General features: G+C 38.8%; 1 protein-coding gene across 1 annotated transcript in view; it reads left to right on the forward strand.

Moving 5' to 3' along the window:
- The first annotated feature begins 279 nt into the window (after window positions 1–279).
- The window catches only part of GABRA3 (gamma-aminobutyric acid type A receptor subunit alpha3), a 368,385-nt gene continuing 352,342 nt past the window's right edge, over window positions 280–16,322 (forward strand). The window contains exon 1 of the mRNA XM_035011687.1: window positions 280–488. The gene's annotated coding sequence lies outside the window, so the exon portion shown is untranslated. The remainder of the gene's footprint in view (window positions 489–16,322) is intronic.

Genomic DNA, 16,322 nt, shown 5'->3' on the forward strand with positions numbered 1-16,322 from the left:
ATTCACTGCTCTTACCCTTTTGCTCTCTTTCTGTTCCCCTTGCTTCCTCTGCTCCTCCCCTTTCCTCTGAGCTTCCCTCTATTTCTCTGCTGGAAATCTTAAATAATAAAATACTACTTTAGTCTTTCCTAAAACAGCCACAGATCCAAAGCCTTGCAGCACTGTATTCCGGAGCCCCAGCACAGCCGCGTGCTCAGCACCAGGCAATGGTGAATCTAAAGCCAGCAAAGGGGGAGGGGAGGAGGGAAGAGAGAAGAGATAGGGAGAGGCGGGAGAAAGAGAGAGGGAGAGGGGGAGGAGAGAGAGGGAGAGGAGAGCGTGAGCGCGCGCAAGCTAGCGAGCAAACCAGAGAGACGAGAGAGGGACCAGGAGAAAGACCCAGAGAAAGAGAAGAGGAAGCCGAGCTCTGTGAGGACTCAATCTCCAACTTGTTTCAATTCATTCATCCTTCTCTTCTCTCTGCCTCGGGGAAGTGACTGTGGCGCTTGGTAAGGAACATAGATGTCCCTCCTTCCCCCTCCCCCAAGCTCAGGTCTCCTTTAGCGATAGCCTCTCTCCCCCGTACTGAGAGTCTCCTTGGGTTGGCCGGGGAGGCGAGACAAGCTCTGCAGCTGTGATGCTATCCTGGGTTCCCCAGTGGGGCTGGTGGAAGCCCAGAGTTGGCATCTGGGCAGGGAGGCACTGGGGTAAAACCTGATTTGGGGAGGGGGGTTGTGATGTGGTGTATGCGCGATTTGCTTCATTGTCAGTGAATTGTTTTGTTCCTTTTTGGAAACAGGTCAGCCTTGACCTTGCAAATTGCCTGGGGGGGCCAGCAGCTGCTGCAGAAAGCCACCCAGTGTCCCCTAGCCAGAGCAGACAGCACAGTCATGACCCCCCAGACAGCCCTAGGCACGGGGATGGGGTAATGGCTGGAGCTTCCTTCCTCATTTAACTCTTTCTCTGCAGCTGTTTCTCATTGCTGAAATTGAGAAAGAGGGAGAATACCATGCAGCTCTTTTCCCCATCTCCCTTTTACCTTTCCCAGATGCAACTGAGTGGAAAGTTGTAAATAACTGCTTCTTTTGAAAGCAGCTTGAGGCCTCCCCCCTTCTTTTAAGGGGTTCATTGTGGGGTTGGGCCCGAGTTCCTTTACAAACTTGGGAGGCTTCTCTTGCTTCCCTGTGGGAAGCCCCATTGCCTGCCCACTCCCCATCCTAGGTAGTTGTATAGACAGGCTAGACCAGGGATTCAGATACCCTACCCCATCCCACTGGCAGGCATGGTGTAAGTCCAGCTGTGTCCTTGAGAAGGAAGAAACACCTGATGGTTTGTCTGGAATTGGCTTCCCGGTTTGCTGGTCCTCTAATTGTGGCTGAGGGTGGCATAGGCAGGAGGACTGGGGGAGGGGTGGCTTTTGGATTTAGAGCGGGGAGAGAAGCCAGGATTCCTGCTGCGAATTGTATAGTTTATTGAGGATCAGTAGGTTCTGGATGTCTGGAGCTATGCAAAGACTGGCTGAAGCTGTTGTAGTAGCTGTCTCCTGCCCTCTGAACTGGTAGGAGAAGGGATCTGGTTGCTTGATGGGAGCTTTTTGAGTTAGCGACACTGTCATGCCCATGGTAGTAATTATTACATCAACAATACTAATTGCTAACATTGTTGAGTGCCTCGTATGTTTTTGATCTTAGGCTGAGGGTTTAATGTGTATTCTTATACCGACACTACAAAGCAGATACTATCATTCTTGGTTTACTGATGAGGAAACTGAAGCACAGAGAGGTTAAGTAACTGTCCAAGGTTACAGAGTAATTACATGTCCCAATTGGGAATTAAAACACAGGCAACCTGGTTCTAGAATGCATGGTCTTGACCATTAAGCACTGCTGCCTTCTTGGGGAAAATTTTGCGCCTTTGCTGGTTAGGTGTGTAGGTGTGAGAGGGAGGGTACTGCTTGGCCAAAAAAAAAAAAAAAAAAAAAAAGGAAAGTAGTAGCCTAGCCTTTGTGTAGAGTAACAGGAACTTAAATTGGGGCATAGTGGCTGGCCATTGTGGAACCAAGCCTCACCTGGGTTTCCTGGAGAAGCTGCCCAAAAGGCTTTCCTTGGCCACCCTGCTTTCCTTTGAAAAGGCTACCTGGAAAGACTTCGCTTTTTCACTGTCATAACCTCATCCATCTCACATCCAGCAAAAGACTGTTTTTTTTCAGGACCAAATCTTGCTCTTATTTTCTGAGAGCTTAGAGTCATCTTGTCCTGAAAATTTTAGAATATTAAAAACCTTGGAACTGGAAGGCCATTAAGCTGTACTTCTCCACCCAGTTCTTCAATTTGTCCTAAGCATTCAATTCATTGACTGATTTCTATTTGATCTCCCTGAAGTGACAGGAGCTCATTAGATGGCTCTTTTTATCTTTGAGCAATTCTGATTGCCAGAAAGTAATCCCCATTATAAACCAAGGTCTGTCTCCCTGTAACTTGTATTCATTGCTTCTTTGGGACTAGCTGCAACAAATTTGCTTCTTCTTAATAATAGTTCTTCAGACAGTGAAGACAGCAGTCATACCTCTCCCCTCAAAGCCTCAGAACTGACAAGATCACAAGTAAAGATCATCGTTTGCCTCATTTTGGAAGCTAGATTTTTATTAATATGACCCAGTATCCCATCCTCTTGTTTGTCAGTCACAAACTGAGCATACTTAGCTTTCTAAAGCAGCCTTGATAGTGTATGTTCTCTTCCTTGGAAAAGCTTGCTATTTGGTATCAAGTGGACTCATGCGAACAAAGCAGCTCTGTTTTTTCCCCATAAAGACCAGAAATCAGTTAGTCCTAGTCCTTCTGAAGCCCCAGAATGTCCATATAGCAGCCAGACAATGGGCATGTGGGAAGATTTGAGCAACAGGGATTTAGGGCAATTATCATAAAGGAGACACTTGAAATAGTGGTGATTCAAGGTTCACACGGTATATGGAAGGTGGAAGAATAAATTCTTGTATCAGAAAGTATCTCAGAAACAATGACATCACTGAGGGGATGGTGCAGAGACTGGGTGGGATAGGAGTGAGCACCAGTGTGTTAGAGTGGAGAACTGACCTGGGTGTTAGGGAACTTGAGTTTTTTTCCTAGCTCTGTAATTTGTCGGTTACCTTGTACACCTGAGTACCTCTCCATGGACCTCAGTTTTTCCCTCTAAAAATGATGATGAGGTGGATTGTATCACCAAGGGTCTTTCAGCTCCTCTATCTGAAGTAAATTATAAAGCCTCTATCTGAAGTAAATTATAAAGTCTCAGGGTTGTAAGGGCTTCAGAAATCATCTAGGCCAATGCTTCTCAAATTTTAATGTGCAAAAGAGTCTCCTGGGGATCTTGTTAAAATGCTAATTCTGACTCAGAGGGTCTGGGGGTACAACGTGAGATTTTCCATTTTAACAAACTACCACGTAATCCTGAATCTGCTGTTCCAGTGCTTTTCAAATTACCTTGTTGGAAGACCAGTTTTTAAAAAATTTTCCTATCCATCACAGACTGTTACTTTAGTAAAATACATTATGAATTATTAGAAAATGAAAGAAAAGACAAAATATAAGCTCACATTTTTATTACTAGATTCAACAGACAAAAATATTTTTTAAATTGCTATAATATTTTATAAGTGTTTATTTTGAATTTCTGCTCCTGGGTCATTACTGCCTGGCAATAATAGTTTGCAGACAGTCATTGATCTGTAGACCACACTTTGAACAGCACTAGTCTAGGCTACCAGTAATTTAAGAGGCCCAGATTTGGCCCAGTTGTAATTTCAAAGTCATTTTTGCCAAATGATTTTTCACCATCAGGTTAAATGTCTCCTTTAACAAGGAACTTAATATCCTTTCAAAGTAGCATCACTTGTTGTGACTGTCATAAGGTTTTTTTAAAGCTTTTATAAATGCACCTCTTAGATTATATATTCTAAGCAAGTAAATTGTCACTCCAATTTATTGTACTATCAGCTACTATCCTAGTGTGTGGCATAGAGTAGGTGTTTAATAAATGTTCATTAAGTGAATGAGCAAGTCACTTGGTGTTAGTGATGCCTTTTGGTTTCCTTCCAGCATTTGGGAGGCAGTATTTATCCTATTTTATAAATTTCTAATAGTGAATATAAGGCCAATTTACCTGGAATCCCAATTTTATTTTAAAGGAATTATAGCAAGCCAGGCATAGATTTTATATGCCCTAAGTCCCAAGTCTTTACCTTTAAATCAATTGTTCATCAATTCAGTGGTTCAACGTTTATTCAGTGATGTGGTTAAGCACCATGTAGATAATAAGCACCATGCCAATAATACAAGGGTGAGCAAAACAGACATGGCCTTTGCTTACTTGGAACTTATAGTTTGATGGGGAAGAGGCCATAAATCAGATACTCACACAACTGTTATTTCGGTCAGTAATGAATGCTATGAAGGAAAAGTATGAGGGTGGGGCTATGAAGGTATAGAACAGAAAAAACTGATCTCGTGTGGGGTTTGAGAAAAGCTTCCTCGAGGAAGTGATATTAAGAGTGAGTAGAGACATGGAGGTGGGGTAGGGTTATTGTAAGGGTAGAGCAGTTTTGTAGATGAAGAGAAGAGCATGCATGAGGGCCTTGAGATGCATAGTGAATTTGAAAACTTGAACAAAAGCTGATGTGGCTGAAGTGGCCATTGTAAGGATTTTGATGTTTATTTCAGAAACACAGGGACTGATCAAAGTCTTTTTAAGTAGGATGACTGATATAGCCTAAACTGAATCCATTCAGTATAAGGTTACTAAGTGTTATGAATCAAAGGCGATGTGGGAGATACAGGCTGATTTAGGAATAGCCTCTGCTGTCCAAGATGACACAGTCAAGTAAGAGAGAGAAGAAATATACAAACAACTATAATTTTAGGAGAATGTAATCCGCACGCATAAAATAAGGGTATGCAAGGAGATCAAAGGCAGCTTCCCAGAAATGGTGTTTGAACTGGGCTTCAAAGATTAAGCAAACTTTGGAGGTGCAGTTTGGTGTTCTAGGAAGAGGCCAGAAAAACAGAGGACATGTATTAGGAACAGTGAGGAGCTTAGTTATGTTGGAGTAAAATGTATGGTAAATGTATGTAAGAAATATTTGGCAAAATAGGTAGAGAGCTTGGCTGTAAATAATATTAAATGCTAGCTTGGAGAATTAGAACTTTCTTCTATATGCAGTAGAGAGGCAACACCCTTATTTTATGGATAAGCTAACTGATCCTGATATGGGGAGTCACTTGATTTGACTGAGGTCACACAGCCCAGCAAAAGGTACTGGGTACAGTTGAAAGAAATGTGGAATTGGAGCTCTCAAAATATGTCAACTGGAGAGAGTGATTTGAGAGTCATTGATATGGAGGCAGTACTTGAAGTGTAAAGAAGGGATCCAAAGATCTCTTCTTTGGGGAATGCTTATGCTTTAGGATATGGGAAAACAAAGATGAGCTTGTGTGAAGGCTACAGAGGAGAGGGGAGGCCTGTGGAAAGAACATTTGAGAATACATTATTATGAAAGAGCCAGCAGTGGAGAGGTCTTATCCATTAGTTGGGCAAATATTTATTGAGTACATACCATTTCTAAACATGGAGAATATAATGGTGAGCAAAATAAACATGGTTGTTGCCACCTTTGGGTTCATGGTTTAGATAGTGAGATAGACATTATTCTACAAACTATTGAATTATATAGTTGTACATTGTGATTCGTGTATAGAGGAAAATATACTGCTTTAAGAAGGAAGGCGTGGTTACCATTATTAGACTTTTCAGCAGGACTGTGTACTGACAAACAACACCCAGTTTCTAATAGTCCTCCCATTATGATGCTCACAGTGCTTAATAAAAGATTGGATGATCATATCCATTTTGCTGTTGTTTGGCAGATGATAGTGCTTTAAGGAAAGGTAAGAGTCCCTCTATGCTCATGTCCACAAAAGCACAGGCTTATCTGAAACCAGGTTATATGTCATGTTGCTTAACTGAAATTCTCAATGAGTCAGCACTCTTCCCAGATCTTCATTCTCCCCATTCTACAAGTTAGAGAAAGACACACTTGATAAGAAAAAAAAATATGAAGACTGGATATTAAAAATCTCTCTGAAAATGTCATTTCAGATAGCCTAGTCTGGATTCTAGTCTTGGTTTGGATGCTGACTTAGTTTCTTGTGACAAATCACTTGTTTGAGCTTCTGTTTCCATAACTGTAAATTAGGAAGGTTGGACTAGGCCCAGCTGAAAGATTCTATAGTTTATGCTCTATTCTTTACTACATCCTCATGGTCCTGTGCTGGTAGTTCAGGCTCAGTCACTTATTTAAGCAACACTAAGGATTTTATATGGAATTCTGAAGGTTGCTAATTTTGGTGGAAGTATTCATAGGGCTTAGAAGAGATCACAGGAATGCCCTTTCCTCGTTCTATTCCTGAGATTGCTGAAATCATCACTCTTCTGAAAGTTAAGAAAAGAACTGACTGTGTTCTAAAATCTGTAGTAACTCTGTGTACTGGGTGATATTTTCACCACAGTTGGTTTTAAAATGAACCAAGGACACTGCAAAGAATATGGTGCGGGATGCTGTGGAACAGAGGCAAGATGATTATCTCATTCTGAAATGTAGTGGTCCAGACAGTCTGTTCCTAGGGGGAAGATATATGGTAAAGGGAAATATTGGTTGGTAATAGAAAAACATTTTTTGTACTTAAAACATGATTTTAAAGGTATTGATGTTTATACACAATGTCTCCTCAGTATACACAGAAGGAAGAATAAAAATCTCCAGGATGTATATTTTGAAGGGTACTCTTTTCTGTTTAAAAATGATTTTTTAAAAGGAATCAAGTATTACATAGATTTTTTGAAGGGAAGGGAGATGGGTGGGGGTGGAATTATGTAAGTGATCATAGCATAAAGTAGCTTTTTTAAATAGTACAAGAGGAGCTCAGAAATAGCAGGGTCCTTACCAATCATATAATGGCAGTCTTATCAACCAGTACATATGGTCATTTATTTTCAGTGTGAATAGTTCCAGGAAAGGTTGCTTAATACTGCCTGATAACTGTGATTGTTAGAAAGTTCTTCTTCATACTGACTGACCTGAAATCTGTCTTCTGAATCCAACCCATGGGTTGCTCCTTGGAGCAACAGGAGTGCTAATGTCTATTTCCTTGCCCTGTAATTAGCCATTCAAAAGTTTAAAGATAGTTTGTTCTTTTTATCTTTTCTCCAGTCCATATATTCCCAATTCTTGAGCTCATATGACATATTTTGAGTATCTTCTATAGGAGATGCTGAAGTTTTCAGTATCACCCTTAATACATAATATCCAAAGCTGAACCCAGTATTCTAGGCATGGCTGATTAGCACCACCATTTAACAAATTTTGTACATTTATTCATCTTCCTTAAGACTGTAATATCTACTTCTATTTTTTTTCTATTCATAAAATGAAACAGCCTCATAATAGAAAATTTTTAAAAATGGAGAGAAAACACAAATCACCTCTCAATACCTTATCCAAAGACAACTTGCTCTGCTTCCTCCAGGATGTGTTTCCATATTTACATAATTGGGATCATACCTTATCTGTACTATTTCATATCTGGCTTCTCCATTGGTATTGTACTGTGAGCATTTCACCATGTCATTCACCAGCTTTCAGACAATTTTAAATGGCTTCATAATTTTCAGTTGTACAATTTGTACCTACTTTAATTATTTAACAGATCCTGTATTAGTCATTTAAATTATTTTTAATTATAACTTATCACGAATAGCCCTGCAATGTATACCTTTATGCATAAATCTTTGCTTCTTTGAACCTCACCTCTTTTAGGTCTTTATTCAAATATTACCTCCATAAGGTCTCCTATAACAATTATCCATAAAAATGCAAACCCTTCTCCAACACTCACTCTTCTCTTTTCTTGCTTTATTTTTTCTCCCTGATCTGTATCATAACCTAATAGTTGAGATATTTTCTAATTTATTGTCTGGATCTTTGTGTTAAAATGTAAGCCCTTTGAGCACAGAGATTTTTCTTTACTTTGTATTCACTATTGTATCTCCCAGTACCTAGAGCAATGTATGATACATTGTAGATCCTTACTAGATATTTGTTGAATAAATGATTTTCTTAAGATGGGTTTTTATAAGAGGCATTATTGGACCTGAGGATTAAATTTTTAAAGGCTCTTGATATATGTGTGAAGTTGTGTCACTGTGTAAGATGGACAATTTCTGCTCATACACCTATACCAAAACTGGCTGCTGTCATTCTTTTAAAATCTGCCTGTATAATAGAGGCTAAACGATATCTTACTGTTTTAATATGTTTCTTTTATTATACTGAGCATGAATATTGTCTTGGGTTTCTTGGTCACTTTTGTTCCCTTCCTATCAACATATATTCATGACCTGTATAATTTTTCTATTGAGAACTTACATGGTTCTTATTCATTTGTATGGACAATGTATACATTTAATAGACATTAGACCTTTCTTCTGTGATATATGTGGAAAATATTTCCCAGGTTTGTGTTTTAAATGAACTTTTATGCACAAATTAACATTTATGTAATTATATATATCTTTCCATTTATTTTTTTCTGATGAATTTATGTGTTAGTTTTTCCCCACCCAAATTAGATAAGTGCTTAAATGGATTTTTTTTTTCATTTTATTGCTTATATTTATTTAATCCTTCCAGAATTATTGGTGTGTGGTATGAGGTAATTTTCTAAATTGTTTTCCCTTCCAATTTTTCACAATAATAAATATTGAATAATTAATCCTTTTCCATTGTTCTGTGATGTCACCTTTAATATGTGTAAATTGTTATATATATAGTAGATTCTCTTTGGGATTTATCTAATTTCCATATTTTGTAGCCTGACTCTGTCCTGGTTACAAAGTTTAAATATTTTTGTAGCTTTAAAAAATTTTTTATTACTTCACTTCTTCTACTTACCAGCTGTATGGAATCTGACCCTCTATATGTCTGTTTGTATAGAGTGTATAATAGTAAAATTTATGTTTTGCTTTTTTTTTAAAAGATTTTATTTATTTATTTGAGAGAGAGAGAATGAGAGAGAGCAAGCACATGAGAGGGGGGAGGCTCAGAGGGAGAAGCAGACTCCCCGCCAAGCAGGGAGCCCGATGCGGGACTCGATCCCGGGACTCCAGGATCGTGACCTGAGCCGAAGGCAGTCGCTTAACCAACTGAGCCACCCAGGCGCCCTGTTTTGCTTTTAATTTTGTGAAGGGGGTCTTTCTATCATTATTTCTGCAATTTATTATGGCTGGTATACAGGAAACTTGCTATTTATAATTTTAATTTCTATTTCTTTATTTTGCTCAAATTTATTATGAATTTATCATTTCTTGTTTCTTATTTTTTAATTTTGAAGACTTTAAAATGTTTAGAAACTCAGAGAAGCATCTAAAACAATGAGCAAATAAGTACATGTATACTGCTCAGAATGAACAAGTGTTAACATTTTGTCATTTCTGCTTCAGATATATTTAATGAAGTAAATAAAACATTACAGATAAACTTTACTCTCCCGTGTTTAGCTCAGCTTTATTTCTCTTCACATTCTTCCAGAACACAAAACCTAGAGCCACTCACACTTGCTTCTTTTTCTTTTATTAAGTTTTTATTTAATGCCAGGATAGTTAACATACACTGTTATATTGATTTCAGGTGTACAATATAGTGATTCACCACTTCCATATAACACCTGGTGCTCATCACAAGTACGCTCCTTAATCCCCATCACCTATTCCACCCATCCCCCTGCCCGCCTCCCCTCCAGTGACTATCAGTTTCTTCCCTATAATTAAGAGTCTGTTTCTTGATTTGTCTTTTTTTTCCCTTTGCTTGTGTATTATGTTTTTAAAATTCCACATATGAATGAAATCATATGGATTTGTCTTTCTCTGAATGACTTATTTCGCTTAGCATTATACCTTCTAGTTCTATCCATGTCATTGTAAATGGCAAGATTTCATTTTTAAAAAAAGATTTTATTTATTTATTTGTCAGAGAGAGAGACCGCACACACAAACAGGGGAAGGGGCAGGCAGAGCAGGCAGAGGGAGAAGCAGGCTCCCCGGTGAGCAGGGAGCCTGATGCAGGGCTCGATCACAGGACCCTGGGATCATGACCTGAGCTGAAGGCAGATGCTTAACCGACTGAGCCAACCAGGCATCCCAAGATTTCATTTTTTATGGTCGAATAATATTCCACTGTATATAAACCACATCTTCTTTATTTGTTCATCAGTCCACAGACACTTGGGCTGCTTCCATAACTTGGCTATTGTGAATAATGCCACTGTAAACATAGGGGTGCATGTATCCCTTTAAATTAGTGTTTTTGTATTCTTTTTTTAAAATTCTTATGTTAATCCCCTACATTACATCATTAGTTTTAGATGTAGTGTTCCATGATTCATTGTTTGTGCATAACACCCAGTGCTCCATGCAGAATATGCCCTCCTCAATACCCATTACCAGGCTAACCCATTCTCCCACCCCCCTCCCCTCTAGAACCCTCAGTTTGATTTTCAGAGGCCATCGTCTGTCATGGTTCGTCTACCCCTCCGATTTCCCCTGCTTCATTCTTCCCCTCCTGCTACCTTCTTCTTCTTCTTCTTTTTTTTTTCTTAACATATATTGCATTATTTGTTTCATAGGTACAGATCTGAGATTCAACAGTCTTGCACAATTCACAGCACTTACCAGAGCACATACCCTCCCCAGTGTCTATCACCCAGTCACCCCATCCCTCCCACCCCACCCCCCACTCAAGCAACCCTCAGTTTGTTTCCTGCGATTAAGAATTCCTCATATCAGTGAGATCATATGATACATGTCTTTCTCTGTTTGACTTATTTCACTCAACATAATACCCTCCAGTTCCATCCACGTCATTGCAAATGGCAAGATCTCATTCCTTTTGATGGCTGCATAATATTCCATTGTATATATATATATCCCACTTCTTCTTTATCCATTCATCTGTTGATGGACATCTTGGCTTTTTCCACAGTTTGGCTATTGTGGACATTGCTGCTATAAACATCGGGGTGCACGTACCCTTTCGTATCCCTACATTTGTATCTTTGGGGTAAATACCCAGTAGTGCAATTGCTGGATCGTATGGTAGCTCTATTTTCAACTTTTTGAGGAACCTCCATACAGTTTTCCAGAGTGGCTGCACCAGCTTGCATTCCCACCAACAGTGTAGGAGGGATCCCCTTTCTCCGCATCCCCACCAACATCTGTCGTTTCCTGACTTGTTAATTTTAGCCATTCTGACTGGTGTGAGGTGGTATCTCATTGAGGTTTTGATTTGGATTTCCCTGATGCCGAGCAATATTGAGCACTTTTTCATGTGTCTGTTGGCCATTTGGATGTCTTCTTTGGAAAAATGTCTGTTCATGTCTTCTGCCCATTTCTTGATTGGATACTTTGTTCTTTGGGTGTTGAGTTTGATGAGTTCTTCATAGATTTTGGATACTAGCCCTTTATCTGATATGTCATTTGCAAATATCTTCTCCCATTCTGTCGGTTGTCTTTTGGTTTTGTTGACTGTTTCCTTTGCTTTGCAAAAGCTTTTTATCTTGATGAAGTCCCAATAGTTCATTTTTGCTCTTGCTTCCCTTGCCTTTGGCGATGTTTCTAGGAAGAAGTTGCTGCGGCTGAGGTCAAAGAGGTTGCTGCCTGTGTTCTCCTTTAGGATTTGGATGGACTCCTGTCTCACATTGAGGTCTTTCAACCATTTGGAGTCTATTTTTGTGTGTGGTGTAAGGAAATGGTCCAGTTTCATTCTTCTGCATGTGGCTATCCAATTTTCCCAACACCATTTGTTGAAGAGACTGTCTTTTTTCCATTGGACATTCTTTTCTGCTTTGTCAAAGATGAGTTGACCATAGAGTTGAGGGTCCATTTCTGGGCTCTCTATTCTGTTCCATTGATCTATGTGTCTGTTTTTGTGCCAGTACCATACTGTCTTGATGATTACAGCTTTGTAATAGAGCTGGAAGTCCGGACCTGTGATGCCGCCAGCTTTGCTTTTCTTTTTCAACATTCCTCTGGCTATGCGGGGTCTTTTCTGGTTCCATACAAATTTTAGGATTATTTGTTCCATTTCTTTGAAAAAAGTGGATGGTATTTTGATGGGAATTGCATTGAATGTGTAGATTGCTCTAGGTAGCATTGACATCTTCACAATATTTGTTCTTCCAATCCATGAGCAGGGAACGTTTTTCCATTTCTTTGTGTCTTCCTCAATTTCTTTCATGAGTATTTTATAGTTTTCTGAGTACAGATCCTTTGTCTCTTTGGTTAGATTTATTCCTAGGTATCTTATGGTTTTGGGTGCAGTTGTAAATGGGATAGACTCCTTAATTTCTCTTTCTTCTGTCTTGTTGTTGGTGTATAGGAATGCCACTGATTTCTGTGCATTGATTTTATATCCTGCCACTTGACTGAATTCCTGTATGAGTTCTAGCAGTTTTGGGGTGGAGTCTTTGGGGTTTTCCACATAAAGTATCATATCATCTGCAAAGAGTGAGAGTTTGACTTCTTCTTTGCCGATTCAGATGCATTTTATTTCTTTTTGTTGTCTGATTGCTGTGGCTAGGACTTCCAATACTATGTTGAATAGCAGTGGTGATAGTGGACATCCCTGCTGCGTTCCTGACCCTAGGGGGAAAGCTCTCAGTTTTTCCCCATTGAGAATGATATTACCTGTAGGTTTTTCATAGATGGCTTTTATGATATTGAGGTATGTACCCTCTATGCCTATACTCTGAAGAGTTTTGATCAAGAAAGGATGCTGTACTTTGTCAAAAGCTTTTTCTGCATCTATTGAGAGGATCATATGATTCTTGTTCTTTCTTTTGTTAATGTATTGTATCACATTGATTGATTTGCGGATGTTGAACCAACCTTGCAGCCCAGGGATAAATGCCACTTTGTCATGGTGAATAATCCTTTTAATGTACTGTTGGATCCTATTGGCTAGTATTTTGGTGAGAATTTTTGCATCCATGTTCATCAGGGATATTTGTCTGTAATTCTCCTTTTTGATGGGGTCTTTGTCTGGTGTTGGGATCAAGGTAATGCTGGCCTCATAAAATGAATTTGAAGTTTTTCCTTCCATTTCTATTTTTTGGAACAGTTTCAGAAGAATAGGTATTAATTCTTCTTGAAATGTTTGGTAGAATTCCCCTGGAAAGTCATCTGGCCCTGGGCTTTTGTTTTTTGGGAGATTTTTGATGACTGCTTCAATTTTGTTCGTGGTTATAGGTCTGTTCAGGTTTTCTATTTCTTCCTGGTTCAGTTTTGGTAGTTGATAGATCTCTAGGAATGCATCCATTTCTTCCAGGTTATCTAATTTGCTGGCATAGAGTTGTTCATAATATGTTCTTATAATTGTTTGTATTTCTTTGGTGTTGGTTGTGATCTCTCCTCTTTCATTCATGATTTTGTTGATTTGGGTCCTTTCTCTTTTCTTTTTGATAAGTCTGGCCAGGGGTTTGTCAATCTTGTTAATTCTTTCAAAGAACCAGCTCCTTGTTTCGTTGATCTGTTCTACTGTTCTTTTGGCTTCTATTTCATTGATTTCTGCTCTGATCTTTATGATTTCTCTTCTCCTGCTGGGTTTAGGCTTTATTTGCTGTTCTTTCTCCAGCTCCTTTAGGTGTAGGGTTAAGTTGTGTACTTGAGACCTTTCTTGTCTCTTGAGAAAGGCTTGTATTGCTATATACTTTCCTCTTAGGACTGCCTTTGCTGCATCCCAAAGATTTTGAATAGTTGTGTTTTCATTTTCATTGGTTTCCATGTATTTTTTTAATTCTTCTTTAATTGCCTGGTTGACCCATTCATTCTTCAGTATGATGCTCTTTAGCCTCCATGTGTTTGAGTTCTTTCTGACTTTCCTCTTGTGATTGAGTTCTAGTTTCAAAGCATTGTGGTCTGAAAATAGGCAGGGAATGATCCCAATCTTTTGGTACCGGTTGAGACCTGATTTATGACCTAGGATGTGATCTATTCTGGAGAATGTTCCATGGGCACTAGAGAAGAATGTGTATTCTGTTGCTTTGGGGTGGAATGTTCTGAATATGTCTGTGAAGTCCATTTGCTCCAGTGTGTCATTTAAAGTCTTTATTTCCTTGTTGATCTTTTGCTTTGACGATCTGTCCATTTCAGTGAGGGGGGTGTTAAAGTCCCCCACTATTATTGTATTGTTGTCGATGTGTTTCTTTGCTTTTGTTATTAATTGCCTTATATAATTGGTTGCTCCCATGTTAGGGGCATAGATATTTACAATTGTTAGATCTTGTTGGATAGACCCTTTCAGTAGGATATAATGTCCTTCCTCATCTCTTATTACAGTCTTTGGTTTAAAATCTAATTTGTCTGATGTAAGGATTGCCACCCCAGCTTTCTTTTGGTGTCCATTAGCATGGTAAATGGTTTTCCACCCCCTCACTTTCAATCTGGGGTTGTCTTTGGTTCTAAAATGAGTCTCTTGCAGACAGCATATCGATGGGTCTTGTTTTTTAATCCAGTCTGATAGCCTGTGTCTTTTGATTGGGGCATTGAGCCCATTTACATTCAGGGTAACTATTGAAAGATAGGAATTTAGTGCCATTGTATTGCCTGTAAGGTGACTGTTACCGTATATTGTCTGTGTTCCTTTCTGGTCTATGTTGCTTTTAGGGTCTCTCTTTGCTTAGAGGACCCCTTTCAAGGTTTCTTGTAGGGCTGGTTTAGTGTTTGCAAATTCCTTTAGTTTTTGTTTGTCCTGGAAGCTTTTTATTTCTCCTTCAATTTTCAATGACCGCCTAGCTGGATAGAGTATTCTTGGCTGCATATTTTTCTCATTTAGTGCTCTGAAGATATCCTGCCAGTCCTTTCTGGCCTGCCAGGTCTCTGTGTATAGGTCTGTTGCCAATCTAATGTTTCTACCCTTGTAGGTTACATATCTCTTGTCCCGAGCTGCTTTCAGGATTTTCTCTTTGTCTATGAGACTCATAAGTTTTACTATTAGATGTCGGGGTGTTGACCTATTTTTATTGATTTTGAGAGGGGTTCTCTGTGCTTCCTGGATTTTCATGCCTGTTTCCTTCCCCAAATTAGGGACGTTCTCTGCTATAATTTGCTCCAGTATACCTTCTGCCCCTCTCTCTTTCTTCTTCTTCTGGGATCCCAATTATTCTAATGTTGTTTTGTCTTATGGTATCGCTTATCTCTTGAATTCTGCCCTCGTGATCCAGTAGTTGTTTATCTCTCTTTTTCTCAGCTTCTTTATTTTCCACCATTTGGTCTTGTATATTACTGATTCTCTCTTCTGCCTCATTTATCCTAGCGGTTAGCACCCCCATATTTGATTGCACCTCATTAATAGCCTTTTTGATTTCTGCTTGGTTAGATTTTAGTTCTTTTACTTCTCCAGGAAGCGTTTCTCTAATAACTTCCATGCTTTTTTCAAGCCCAGCTAGTATCTTTAAAGTGATGATTGTGAACTCTAGATCCGACATTGTACTAATGTCCATATTGAGTAGGTCCCTGGCAGTCGGTACTACCTCTCTTCTTTTTGTTGAGGTGATTTTTTCCGTCTTGTCATTTTGTGCGGAGGAGAATAGATTAATGAGAGAACAAAATGCTAGCAGAGTAACAACGTCCCCAGAAAATATACTCTAAACAAATCAGAAAAGACCTGAAGCAGTGGAAAAAGAAAGGTGAAGAGAGAAAAAAGAAAAAGAAAAAGATAAAGATAAGAACAAACAAAACAAAACAACAACAACAAAAAATCCCAGAATATTATCAAATATGATCAGGCTGGTATATAGATCAGTGCCACACACTAGATTTGGGGTGTATTTTGGTCTTTTAGAAGAAAGTGCCTCCCAAAATTTTAAAGAAAGAAAAACTTATATATGTACAAAAAGAAGGGTTGATATGATGAAGGGATGGAATATGACTGTAAAGATGGGAATTATAAAAAATTTTATAAAAGGAATTGATAAGTTGTTTGAAAAAAGAAAGAAGAGAATTTAAGAAAAGAAAAAAGAAAAAAAAGGGAGAGAATGTGATCAAGCAGGGGAGTAGAATAAACCATATACTAGAGATTTAGGGTATATTTTAATCTGTTAGAAGAAACTATCTCAAAATTTTAAAGAGAGAACAACTTATATATATATATGCCAAAAAATACGGGTAACTAGTATGAAGGGATATAATATGACTCTGAAAATGAAAAATAAAAATGTTTTTTAAAAAAGGGATTGATAAGA

Source organism: Mirounga leonina, unplaced genomic scaffold (genome assembly GCF_011800145.1).
Source record: "Mirounga leonina isolate KUSES-001 unplaced genomic scaffold, KU_Mleo_1.0 Mir_101799, whole genome shotgun sequence".
In the NCBI taxonomy this organism is placed as follows: domain Eukaryota; kingdom Metazoa; phylum Chordata; class Mammalia; order Carnivora; family Phocidae; genus Mirounga; species Mirounga leonina.